The sequence below is a fragment of the Tyto alba genome, unplaced genomic scaffold, assembly GCF_018691265.1.
Source record: "Tyto alba isolate M040663 unplaced genomic scaffold, T.alba_DEE_v4.0 Super-Scaffold_12, whole genome shotgun sequence".
Classification (NCBI taxonomy): Eukaryota; Metazoa; Chordata; class Aves; order Strigiformes; family Tytonidae; genus Tyto; species Tyto alba.
Genome location: NW_024881274.1, coordinates 1,084,805 through 1,098,118, shown reverse-complemented (window position 1 = coordinate 1,098,118; position 13,314 = coordinate 1,084,805). Strand labels below are relative to the sequence as shown.

Here is a 13,314-nt window from a genome sequence, read left to right as displayed (position 1 = left end):
ACCTCTGTTTCTCATTGCTATCAGCCAGGCTCCAAGAGTCTATAAAGTGTGAAGTGGTGGCCCAAATGACCACATTCCTGCACCTATTCCCAGTGAGCAGATCTTTTGGGATTCCAAAGGACTACAAAGCTCAACTCATATGTTTACTGGGCGATCATCTAGAGCATTAGCAATTGGGAAGTTGTGGGTTTGGTTTGTGGGTATTGAGTTATTAATGCAGCCACAGACATGACTCTGAACAGGCAAGTTCAAATTCAAAGAAATAATACCTTATTTTCTCCAAGGTGATTCCCTTCAATTTCCTGATTATAAAGAATTTGGGTATCACTAGGGTTCAACCTGTGGTTCCTGAAGGACCTGTGTGGCTTTGTGATCATGTCTGGAGGGTCTGTTCACCATACTGCCTGAAAATTCTGTGATGCTTGTAAGCATTCTCATGTCCTTCCTCCTGAGATTTCGCTTGCACTTTTGTTTTCCAGTGGGTCCAGACTCCAAGTCTCAAGTGGAGAGCTCAACTTGGTAACACACTATCAGGAAGATATGGGCAGCTACAGTTAAGAAGGAGACTCTTACCACAAGAAGTTGCATCACTGCAGAATTTCCTCCCTGGTATGGAGGCTCAGGATGAGCTGAATCTCCTGACTGACCTTAGTAACCAGCCAATTATCAGTAGAGGGAAAGTATTTTACAACCGTGGAGATGTGGTTATCTGCAAAGTCCATCTGGAGATTTTCCTGAGAAAGGACTCTGAAATGTTGGGGCATGTAGACCTTAGCCACAGGGAGAGGGACCCTCCTGAAGCAAGATCCACCTGCCAGGCAGGGCTCACAGATACTGCTGCATGCAGAAGCAGCTTCCAGTGCCACTGCCACCCGCCAATGCAGCTGGGGGGATGGACTCCTCACTTGAGCACTGGTTGGGCTCCCCATCATCTGCAGGGCATGCTCAAAGATGGAGGAGGGCATTTGTGTGCAGGGATGCAGCATGGCAGGCCCTGATGGCTGCTGGCTCTGCAGGAGCCAGGGACGTCTTCCTCGGCTGCAAGGGACAGTGTCTTAAAAGGAGCCCACTGCCTGTGTCTCACCCTCCCCTTCCTCCGGGAAATCCGGTGGCTCTCCTTTGTGCCTGCAACGTTCCCCCAGAGCAACATCTGCCCTCTGACAGCTGGGGACAGTATCCGAAGAGAGGAGGACCACGCAGAGGCCCAGGCTGGGATGCAGAATAACTTTAATGAGTTAAAAGAGAGAAAGGGGGTCCTCTGAGAGGTGGCCATGGTGAAGGGAACACCAGGAGGTAGCTAGGAGTCTTCGCCCCTTGGCCAAGGTGGAGTTTGCACCAGGCGTCTGCCTGCCTGTCCCTGAGAGGGAGAAGGGGCAGCAGGTCCTTCCTTGGATGGAGATTAATTAGCAGGTGATCACAGCCCAGGGGAGCAGAAGATAACAGAGAAAAGAGAGATAGAAAGGAGAGTGAGAAGCAAGCAACCTAGACAAGGGCCATGTTTTCAGAAAGCCTAGGCCTGCCTCTTCCTGCCTTCCTTTGCAGGTGGAGCCGTGGATGTTCAGTCCCTCTGAAAGCGATGGCCAGGATCTCCGAGCTCAGTCCATTATCGTCTTTGGGTTCATGGGGGCCCTTCTGTGGGGCTGCCCGTGGCAGCTTTAGCAGGGGGGGCACCTTCTGCCGCAGTAGCGGCTGGTGATGCAGGAGAGGTCAAAGCCCCCCGAGTTGATGGGGACTCCGTCACAGCTGAGGATGCTGCCAACGGCGGCGGAGGTGGAGGAGCCCACAACGGTGTTCTGTGGGAAGGAGCTGAGGATGGGGCCGGGCAGGGTCACCACCACTGGGGAGGGCTCGATGACGACGGTGGAGCTCTGGCACTGCCTGACACAGGGCTCATTGCAGCTGTTGGCCAGCGGGGTCGGGCCGCAGGGCTGGCAGCAGGGCACGCAGGGCTGGCACGGGCTGCAGCAGGACATGTCTCGGGGCCGGAGGTGCACCTGGGAGAGAGGGCAGTGAGGAGCACAGGGGTGCATGAGGAGTAGTCTGTCCACCCACCTCAAGGGAAGCAGAGCATGTGCTGTCTGGGAGCTGGAGACTGGGCAGGGAGGCCCAAGCGCCCCTTTGCCTGTCCCCCTGGGTACCGAGGTAAGAGAGCCAGGCCCAGGAAAACTCTTTCCTAGTCAAGAGCCCAAGAGTCCCCTCAGCCCACACCCAGCCCCTCTCCACACCATACCTTCTCCCCACTTCCCCTCCCAGGACAGGCAGTCCCAACCCCCAGTATAGGACAGAGCTTCTAACTCACTTGCTTCTGGAGAAGGCAGCAAGCAAAGCAGATGAGAGAGAGAAGAGCTGGGATGGCTTTTATACTGGTCCTGCAGTGCCCCAGGTCCAGAGGAAACCTCCGTGGAAGTAATAATTTTCTGAGAAGCTCATCTGAAATGCAAAATATCCCAGATAATGATACAGGCTGTTTTGGTTTCCTGTATGGCTGCCTTTTAATTTCCTTGTTTGCCTGTACCCGCTCCCCCTTGAAGGCTCCTTTTCTGTGTTGGGATGGGAGGCCCAAGGACTTCTGGGACAGGAGCACATCCGTGCTAGCAGAATATGAGTCTCAAGTGACAGAGGGGTCACGTGCAGGCTGGGGACATTGTCCTGGAGCAGTGCTGTGGGCTTGTTTGCAAGGTGGGCCCCATTCGCAGGAAGGTCCCTGTTGCACCCAGCCGTGGAAGCACATCAGTCTAGCAGCACAGGCTGCACCTCTCAGAAGCTGCTGACAACATTGGGGTTGCAGTTGGGCAAACAAAAGTGAGTGCCACTGGTGCCAGCAAGAGGAGAATGGCCCCAGGAAGAGAGAGGCTTGATTGCCTTAGTCACAGTGCACATGGCTTCCATGGTGAAGAGTTGGCCACTCTGGTGGTGCAAGGTTGTGCAACCCAGCTTGGGCTTTCTTGGGACTTGGTTGTCAGTGGTGGGACTCTGTGGGCACCTCATGCTGCAGTCAGTGGGACCACTTGTTGAGCAAAGTCCATCCCACTCTAAAGCACTGCTCACAAAGCAAAAGAGCTGTGAAAATGCTTGTCAACTGTAGGGCATAGACAGGACTCATTGTTCAAAATCACTGGCATTTGCTCTGAGTTTCCCACAGCAGGGTCTTCACTTTCTGGGGATGGCAACTGGATAGTTATGGTATGAAAAGACAGGGAGAAGTTATTAAGAGGAGCTGTTCTGTGGGGGTATCATAGCTAAAATCCATGGCTGATTGATTATGTGGTATGAACCACTGTTTCCTGTGGGATGTTGACAATCTTTTCACCATTCCCAGTGTGCTGTCATCCCATCCTCCATACAAAATGCAACCAGTGTCAGGAATGGTGGCTTCAGCCCAGAGGCCCTCTGTCTGGTATGAGAGACAGACTTACCATGGTGGCAGATAGCCCTGGGAGCAAGGAAGTAGAGCTGAATGTCCCAAGAAGTGCTGAATAGAGGGGGCTAGGTAAGGAGTGGAATTGGTGTCACCTTGCAGGAGAAAAAAAAAGCAATGTTTAGCATGAATGTGTGCTGTAAGATGCTGCCCTGTCTCCAGCTGTGTGTTGGGTGGCCAGAGAAAATCACCAGGGAAGTTTACAGTCAGGATTAGCACTGTTGACAAAAAACCAAAAGAATCAATAGAAGCATTGAGGTTGGAAGGCGCCTCTGGAGATGATCAGGTCCAACCCTCTTGCTCAGAGCATGGTCAAACAGAGCAGGTTGATCAGGACACTGACCTGTGTGGTTCTCAATGTCTCCAAGGAAGGAGACTCCACAAGCTGCCTGGGAAACATCTCCTGGCCTTGGCCACCCTCACAGCAATGGAATTTTTCTTCATGCCTATGTAGAATTCCCTTTCCCACTGCTCCAGTATTCACACAAGGGCAAGTGAGCAAGCACCCCTACCTACACATGAGCAACTGCGGACTTGCTGGATGACACAGTGGAAACCCCTTGTCAGGGCATGGCTGGAGTACCCTGGGGCAGCACAAGGCCCCAGCCACACTGATGGTGTTGGTAGGGTACCACCAAGGAGAGCACAGAGAGAAGAGGAGAAGGCCCAACAGGTGCACCAAGGTATCCCCAGAACAGCATTAGGAGGAAGCCTGTTAAAAGCAGCAGTGCTGACCACTCGTCTGCAGAGGCAATGGCTGGTGACCATCAGAGAGAGCTTGGAGAGTGCAAGAAAGGGGACACAACATATCATCACGCTTGGGAGCCCTTTGGCATGTAGGTGAGGATCACATGGCATATATAATTCCTTGCCTTTAGGTCCCAAATATACAGCAAAGAGCAGCCAGGTCCTAGAAGGATTTTGCCTATCCCAGATTTTGGAATGCACTTAATCAAACCTCAGTCTTCCTTCATGTTAGTCCTTTTACTCATTTCCCACTTCCATTACAGTCTGCCCCATCACAAGACTGAGCTGAGATGTCTGTTCAGGCAAGATCACATCCTGGAGGAAGAGAACAGAGCTCCCAGCTCACCTATTTCACAGGGAGGAAAAGGGGTATTAAGTAGATGCTAGAGTTAAGAATTGGCCTGATCCTGCACTGCTCCAGGCTTAGAGGAAGTCTTTGTGGAAGAAATAATTTTCTGAAAGGCTAGTATGAGTTGTAAAACATACTAGATAATGATAAGGCCTGTGTTTCAGATTCCTGCATTGCTATCTTTTGATTCCTGTGTTTATGCCATGTTTAATCCCCCCATGGATATTTACTTTGAATTTATTTACTTGGATTTATTTACTTGGAATGAGAATTCCAAGAATTTCCATAGCAGGAGCACGTAATTGTTTGAGTAAGGCGTGTTCAAAGTGCTGGAGGGTTCCCTTGAAGGCTGGAGGCATTGGTCTGAGCCACTCATATAGAGTTGTTTTCAGCCCAGCTGGCAGGGGAAGTCAAGCTATTCCAACCCTGAAATCCTTGACCAGACATCCAAGGATTCCCATGTGTGAGGACAGCTGCTGCTCTACCTGCAGAACTGCTCCTTTACAAAATGTGCCCTCACCTTGGCACTGGTGAGAACAAAGACACATCAGGGAATTCATCAGAGAATGGCCCTGAGGCCTGAGGGATGCAGGGCTTCTCTACTGGGTCATGGGTCTGCCAGTGTCTGAGAGGGGCTGTTACACAGGACTGGCATGCTGACTCTTGTTAATGCCCCTGTGGCCTGACTCAGCCTAGTTGCATCTGAGCATTTCTGACAGACCCATAAGAGGAGCAGCAAGCACTGCATGATACATAGCCATGGGCCCCAGATGACTGCAGACTAACTCCTGCTTTTCTTTACCTATCCTTCCCTTCCTTTCTCCCTCTCTCCTTCTATTCATTTTTGTCTGCCTCTCTCTCCTTACCCACTTGGGCCAATGTTTCACAGTTGAGACCCTGAGAGAATTTTTTCCTCGACTGCTGTTTGAAATTTCTGCCCTGGCAACACAAATTCAGTGAATATTCTGAAGGTACAGCCACTCTCATCCTATTAACATTAACAGGCACTCCCACTCTCTTCTGGCTGGCACATACAATGAAGCATACTGTGGCCAGTGATTTCTTGTAATGTCAAAACTGCCAGAGACCTTTTTCCTGCATTCTGGCTTTGATTTCTGGATACAGGGACCCAGGAGCCATACTGGATGACAGGAAATTGGAAGCAGGATGCAAATTTCTCATCTGCTCCATGGGTAATAACATGAGGGCCAGGCACAACAAGCTCTTTCCTGGGATCTTCGAGCAACAAAACAGAAAGAATCTGGGAGTGGGCCACAATACAGTTGCCCTCTAAGGGCATCTAGGCATGAGGTGGTAGCCACTATTACACTGTAGGACCACACTGACCTGAGAACTGAGAGCTCTTGCCCTCACCACCTTACTGTCCCCAACCCTTGTGTTCTTGTTGAAGAGCAAGGAACAGGAAGCCTTCTTCCACAAGAACTTGCATCACATCTCTAGGTTTGCTTCCTGAGCCTTTCCTTGCACTGTTGCTGACTCTTGCTTTCTTCTAGACACCATGGGCCAAACCACTGTCATCCAGAAAAAGGGCCTAGTCACAGTGGGAGAGACACACCTTCCAGACCACCCGCACCTACCAGAGCTCTAAGTTACACTATGATCTGGTACCAGCAGGGGAGAGGACAAACTCTCCCCAGTTGTTGTATCGGACAGAAACTGGCTTCAAGGAGAGCAACCCGTTCATCACATTACCAAACACCACAGTGAGATTCAGCCTCCTGCACTAGAGGAAATCAAAGGTCTCCTCATACCTCTGTGCTATTCATGACATCCTGGTGCTGGGAGCTTCTTTGGCTGTGCCAAAATTGATCTGAGGGATCAGGTGTCTGTGCAAGGCTGAGCTCTAGGGAAGGCCCTCATCTTTCCCCTGGTGACATTATTTCCCCTATTCACCCCGGGATCTCCAGTTAGAGATCCCTTTTCCCATGCAGAGTAGAACTTGATGAATCTCTGTGAACAGATCAAGGCATCTGCCCAGATGGGACATTTCTGAACAATCTAAGGCATGCTGTTTCAGTGGAAACAGGAGCCCTGAAATCAAGAAGGGGAAATCACCTGGAGTGGGAAGGAGATTTTCTGTGCTTTGCTCATCCTGTGACCATCTCCATAAATTTGCCCCCACTCTGTGGGAGCTGACCAGAAGAGGGAATTTAGGTGAAAAGTGCATCAATGTTTCTTCCTGATAGTCTTGTAGGACAGGACCAGGCATGACGCATGATCCAAACTGTCACTCAACAGGAGATCTTGCTGTAAGTGACTCTGGCTGAGACTGGATGCTTTCTTTTGGCAGTCTGTCGTGGTTTAACGATAAAGCAGCTTGCTCACTTCCCCATGGTGGAATTTAGGAAAGAATCAGAAAGGTAAGAGTGAGAAAACTAAAGGGTTGAGATAAAGACAGTTTAATAAGTAAAGCAAAAGCTGCATGCACAAGCAAAACAAAATAAGGAATTAATTCATTACTTCACATCAGCAGGCAGGTGTTTAGTGATTTCCAGGAAAGCCAGGCTCCGTCATATGTAACGGTTACTTGGGAAGACAAATACCAATATTCTGAATGTGTCCCCCCTCCCCTTACTCCTTCTTCCCCCAGCTTTTATTGCTGAGCATGATGTTATATGATAAGGAATATCCCTTTGGTCATTTGGGGTCAGCTGTCCGAGTTGTGTCCTCTCCCAAATTCTTATGCAGCCTGCTCACTGGTAGGGCAGTCTGAGAAACAGAAAAAGCCTCGACACTATGTAAGCACCGCTCAGCAGCAACTAAATCATCAGTGTGTTATCAATACTGTTTTCAGCACAAATCCAAAACATAGCTCCATTCCAGCTACTATGAACAAATCTCTCTATCCCAGACAAAACCAGCACATTCTCCACCCTTTATTCCATATCATTTACATATACTCTGGTCCCACACTATCCAATATATCCTCATTAACCACCACCTCCCTTTCCCATCCTTCAATATATACACAGATATCATTACCTTAGTCTATGGACCACCCCTGTAAAATGTCTGTAAATGTCCACTGAGTTCATTCAGTCCATGACTTTGGTCTCCATCTGTTATGGTGGTCACTCAGGACAGGAGAGGTGCTGTGTTGTGTGGGGTTATTGGGCACCAAAATCAGCTTACTTTGGGTCATGGCTGCACTTGCACAGCATCTTGTGAGGCTTGTCCTGCACTGGTTAAAGTGGTTCCTGCTGTAGCACTTCCTATAACATTCCCATAATTCAAATATCATGTGTTACAACCATTTAAAGGTGTATCTGTTACAATGTCTGTCTCTGGTCCCTTTGGACCAAACGATAGAGTTTAACATTGGAGTGAATTCCTTCCCTTGCCCTTGCTTTGGCATGGGCTTATCCACAGACCTGTCCTGTAGCAGCGTACCGGCTGCGGTATGGCCTTATCTGAGACACAGTCTCTTTAGGAGTATACTTGCTGAGGCATAGACTTATCCACAGCCACAGAAGCTTTGGGGTGTTCCAGCATGACCTCATGCTCAGTCACCTATGCTTCAAGGTGTAACTGGTGCGGCATGGACTTATCAACAGCCACAGATGCTTCAAGGTGTACCTTCTCCAGTGTGGACTTATCCTTGTGCCACAATCCCTTCAGAGGTTATGTCAGTGCTACCTGCTGTAGCATTGACATAACCACAGCCACATATGCTTCAGGGTGTTCTGTTCTCATGTGGACTCATCCACAGATCACAGTCCCTTCATCTTGAGGGCAAGAGGGTACACAGTAGCAGAGCAGTGGTGATGGTGTGAGGGGAATCTCACCTGGTCTGATGGGCCCTGGTGTGCCTGAGCCCCTTTTCAAACACAGCAGTGTCTTCAGGAGTTCCTTGTCTACACCCACTAGATCATGGATGCTTCAGGCATGCCAGCATTTTAATCATCATCTTGAGATAAGTGGGCATGTCTAGAAAGAAATTTTCAAGTTTCATAAGAAAGAATACCTGAATGTGAGCATTAGTAGTGAAGCCATACCACCTTACCATAAACTCATTGGATGTGAACAACAGGAGTGAGCTACATGTAGTGCCATGAACATGAACAGAATTGAGTCTATGACTTGAAGCTGTTGTGTAATCTGTGTGGAGACAAGAGGGTCATGGGACCCTGGAAAGCACAGCAGAATGGGAACCACTGGCAACATTGTTCTCCATAGAGTGTCCATGAAGAGGTAAAGACCTTCAGGGTTGGTTTCAGCTTCCTGCCTGGGGTAAGTTGATTTCCACAGCCCCAGATCTGGATAGCTACAGTTTTCCTTCTGAGATTCTTCCAAATCAATTACTCTGATGTGCCGGGGTTATGGTTTCAACTGGTACCCGAGAACATCAGTCAAAGTTAGTGAGACCACTTTTGAACCTAGAGCTGCCCAAAAGAGACAACTCACAGATGCTGCTGGGTGCAGAAGCATGCCCCATTGTAACCACCACAACACAAGGCAAGGTAGGGGAATCTACTCTCACACAGAATCTTTCAGGATCAGAACTGAGTCCTGACACTGATGAGGCCTTAGAGGGTCTGTTCCCAAGGAAAGCCACTCTATACTTGGGGAACATCAGGTACCACAGAGCAGTTGTGGGAGTTTGGTAGCTAGTTATGGTCCTGGATCTGCCCTGACTCATGGGGGTGTTGGGTTCACATGGAATTGAGACTTGAGTGTGTGGTTTACTGTGGCCTGGCCAAAACCTACTTGTGAATCACCTCAGCCCTGCCTGTCTCTGCAAAAACTGGGTGAAGCCAGGCATTGCACCAGTGATCATGGTATTGCATGGGACTTTGTTCCTGCTATCTGTGCCCATGGGATCTGGCCAAGCTCTCAGTTGGGGGGATATTCCTGAGGCTATTTATTCAATCCCATTCTTACTGTCCTTTAGGGCAATCTTTTGTCTGAGCCTACTCCTCCAGTACAACTCAACTCAAAGCAGGAGGAACTGTCTTCCCAAAAGCTTGTGTAGCTCCTGACCTACTCCATGACCACCTACAGGCTCCCAGACCCCCTCTAGGGGTCAGCAGAAGACAGGCTTCCCATCTGCAGGACCTACTCCAAGCCTGAGGAGACATTTCTGGGCAGAGCTGCAGCAAGACAGTTCCTGGTGGACGCTGTTGTTTGTGGAGCTGGCAACACTTTCCTCAGGTCCAGGGGGCACTGCAAAAACCTTGTCAGTGCAGTGTGCCCTACCACTCTGATCTCTCAAAATAGTGAAGTGTGCCCACGTGCCCTTATGTCATATTTATTTGACCAGAATTTTGTCCCTGGGTAGCTTGTGAGAATATCCTGAGAGAGAAGAAACACAGAGGCTCAGTCTGGGTTGCAGCCAAATTTTAATGACTTAAGAGAGGGAAATGAGGTAAACAAGTGGAGGTTCTGATACAGGGAGCACCACATCATCCAAGAGTCTAGGGTGGAGTTTGCAAAAGGTGTCCAAATGCTTACCACAAAGGGATGGGGGAAGCAGATGTCTCCAGGGCTGTATTTGGAAAAACACACGGCCCTGGGGAGCAGAAGTAACAGGGAAAGGAGAGAAAAAAAGAGTGGGAAGCAGGTGGATGCATGGATACTCACGGTCTATGAAAGTGATGACCCAATGCTCTGTCCTCAGAGCAGCATAATATTTTAGCTTCCTAGTGGCCCTTCTGTGGGAAGCCACCAGAGGCTTTATCGGGGGGGACACCTCTTGACACAGTAGAGGGTACTGATGCAGCACACAGAGTTGATGGGGAATCCGTCACAGCTGAGGATGCTGCCAATGGCGGCAGAGGTGGAGAAGCCCACAACAGTGTTCTGTGGGAAGGAGCTGAGGATGGGGCCGGGCAGGGTCACCACCACGGGGGAGGGCTGGATGGCGACGGTGGAGCTCTGGCACTGCCTGACACAGGGCTCATTGCAGCTGTTGGCCAGCGGGGTCGGGCCGCAGGGCTGGCAGCAGGGCACGCAGGGCTGGCACGGGCTGCAGCAGGACATGTCTCGGGGCTGGAGGTGCACCTGGGGGAGAGGGCAGTGAGGAGCACAGGGGTGCATGAGGAGTAGTCTGTCCACCCACCTCAAGGGAAGCAGAGCATGTGCTGTCTGGGGAGCTGGAGACTGGGCAGGGAGGCCCAAGCGCCCCTTTGCCTGTCCCCCTGGGTACCGAGGTAAGAGAGCCAGGCCCAGGAAAACTCTTTCCTAGTCAAGAGCCCAAGAGTCCCCTCAGCCCACATCCAGCCCCTCTCCATGCTGGACCTCTCTCCTGCTTCCCCTCTCAAGACAGGCAGCTTCAAGCCTCAGCATAAGACAGAGCAGATATTACCTGACATGTCCACTGAGACATGGCTTCATCCTGTGGAAACAGGCGAAGGCACTTTGGATTTACCTGGTTCCCAAGGAGAAGAAGGAGAGTGAAGTGAATGAGAGTGGCTTTTACATTGCTCCTTCTCTGATCCAGTCCCAGGGATAGCTCTAGCAGGGTTAATAATTTTCTGACAAGCTCTTCTGAATTGTAAAACATCCCAGGTAATGATACAGGTTGTGTTTCAGTTTCCTGGTGCCTTCTAATTTCCTTGTTTATGCCATGCTCATTCCTCATGGATGTTTGTTTTGAGCGTAGGAATGAAAGTTCCTAAAACTTCTGGGACAAGAACTTTCATTGCGATGGAACATGCACAGTAATTGCTGGAGGGGTCCTGTACAGACTAGGGACACTGGCTTGGGTTACTCCTGTGGGGTTGTTTTCAGCCCCATTGGCAGGAAAGACCAAGATCCTCTCAGCCCTGCAATCCTTGTCCAGACACCCAAGAGTTCCCATACATGAGGACATACCATGTCCTTTTCCCTCTCTCCCTCCCAGCTCTTTCTAATTGTTAATGGTCTTTCTCGTTCCAGTCATGTGGACTGCGCTGCTGAGTTTCAACTTTTCTCCTTCCAACACCAACCTTGGGACAGATTTCCCAAGCTGCTTGGCTTCCTCCACTCATTAGGCCATGTCTCGGATTCCCAGCCAATCCACAGTTTGGGCTTTGAGGTGCCCTGGGTCTCTCCAGCCCTGCCAGAGTTGTGTCTAGTTGAATCCACAGGTGGTCATGTGTATGATAGGTTTCTTTGAATGCATGATGTGGACAAATTTGCACACAATTCCATGCAGGTGAGCATGAACATGTCTGTCTGTACACATCTGGCTGACATCACAAGATGTGGTGGTCATGGCAGGGGACCTTTCCACTTCTCTGTCCATGAGCACTACAGAGCTGCAGGTTTCCCAGTCCAGAAAGGGCCTAACTTCGGCAGAGCAGTGACAGCTGCCACATAGAGATGTGCCCCAGCAGCAGGCACAGAGATGCAGTCCGTGATTGCTGCACCTTTTATTTACTGACTCTCAGAAGATCATGCTCTGCTACTGCACATTTCAGAGACCAACAAGGACTGTTTTTCACTCATTTGAAAATTCTGTATAATGTGACATACCAATGGTTGGAATTCCTCAGCACTGCCTGTCCCTGCAGGCTAGGTTGCCTCTCCTCGGTCTTAAGCATCCCAAAAGAACATTAGCTTTGTGTCCACAGAAAAATTCTGAGAAATCCTGCCCACCCTGTCTGGGAAAACCTTGAGTAGATCTGCTTCCAGTGTTCTGTTGGTGGTGCCTGTCTCTGTGGAGACAAGAGCTTAAGCTACACAGAAGGCAGGACAGATGAGGACCATGGCCAACCAGATATCAGAGGGAGGTAGTCAAGGTGGAGAAGGCTTGAAGATGTTGACTTCTGGCAATAGAAAAAAGACTCTTGCTCCACCTCCAGACTTAAGAACAGGTGATGTCACCTGGAAACTAGTGAGGACAAAAAGATGCATTAGGGAATTCTTCAGAGGGAGCTGTGTTCAAATAATTTTTCCTCCATCTAGGAGAAAAGGCCTGTGACATCTTTAGGAAACTGCCTCTCTTAAGAATCTTAAAAACCAGTCTGCTAGCCTGATCTGATGTCTCAGGAGGTTTCTTGTTTGCCAGAGGGCAGATACAATATGTTGTAGAGAGACTGTGGAGCTTGTCCTGCCTTTGGAGTATTACCCTTTGCTGATCTTTGATCTGGGCATTAATGATAAGGCTCAAAGTGTTTCTTGCATGACTACACAGCTCTGGGGTGAAGTAAGGGTGTATGGACCCAAACTGGAAAGGCTTGAGTAGAAAAGAACTCATTCAGTGGATCAACACATGCCTGCATGCTGTGTGTTGCAGGCAGAACTTTGGTTTTGATTGCCAAAGAACTGTCTTTGATGAACAAGGACTACTAAACAAGGCTGGAAAATATTTGACAAAGTCATGCATCAGACTCTTTGCAGGCAGGCATGCTTAACAAAGAGAGAACTCTAAAGTAGGTATGGCAGGGGAGGTTTACCATAAAGGAAAGTGAGAGCACAGGGGGGAGAACAGATAGCTGGAAAGCTATGCCCATCTCCTAATTCTGGTACTGCACTAGTCTTGGTTTTAAAACATACTGGTTTTGAAATGAAAATGGGACAACCAACCTGTCCCCTCCCCACACTGTAGTAGTTGACCACATCACAATGGACTGCTCTCCAAGAAGTTATTTCAGTTGAGAGTTTCCCCCCACTCCCAACAACTCACAGCTTTGTTCTACTAACTCACTTTTACCTCTGAGGGGTAGTGAAGGTGACAGAGGTGTTTATGTGACTGTACTACTCAACCGTGGGGGACACAATGTAGGTCATTCTGTGTGACGGCAATGTTCTGTTCTCTCTGCAGACAAGTACCACTTGCAAATTGAATACTGAAAAG

At 49.5% G+C, this 13,314-nt stretch overlaps 1 pseudogene; it reads right to left on the bottom strand.

Moving 5' to 3' along the window:
* Positions 1–1,210: 1,210 nt before the first annotated feature.
* LOC116963857 lies at positions 1,211–2,430 on the bottom strand (annotated as a pseudogene).
* Positions 2,431–13,314: the final 10,884 nt, after the last annotated feature.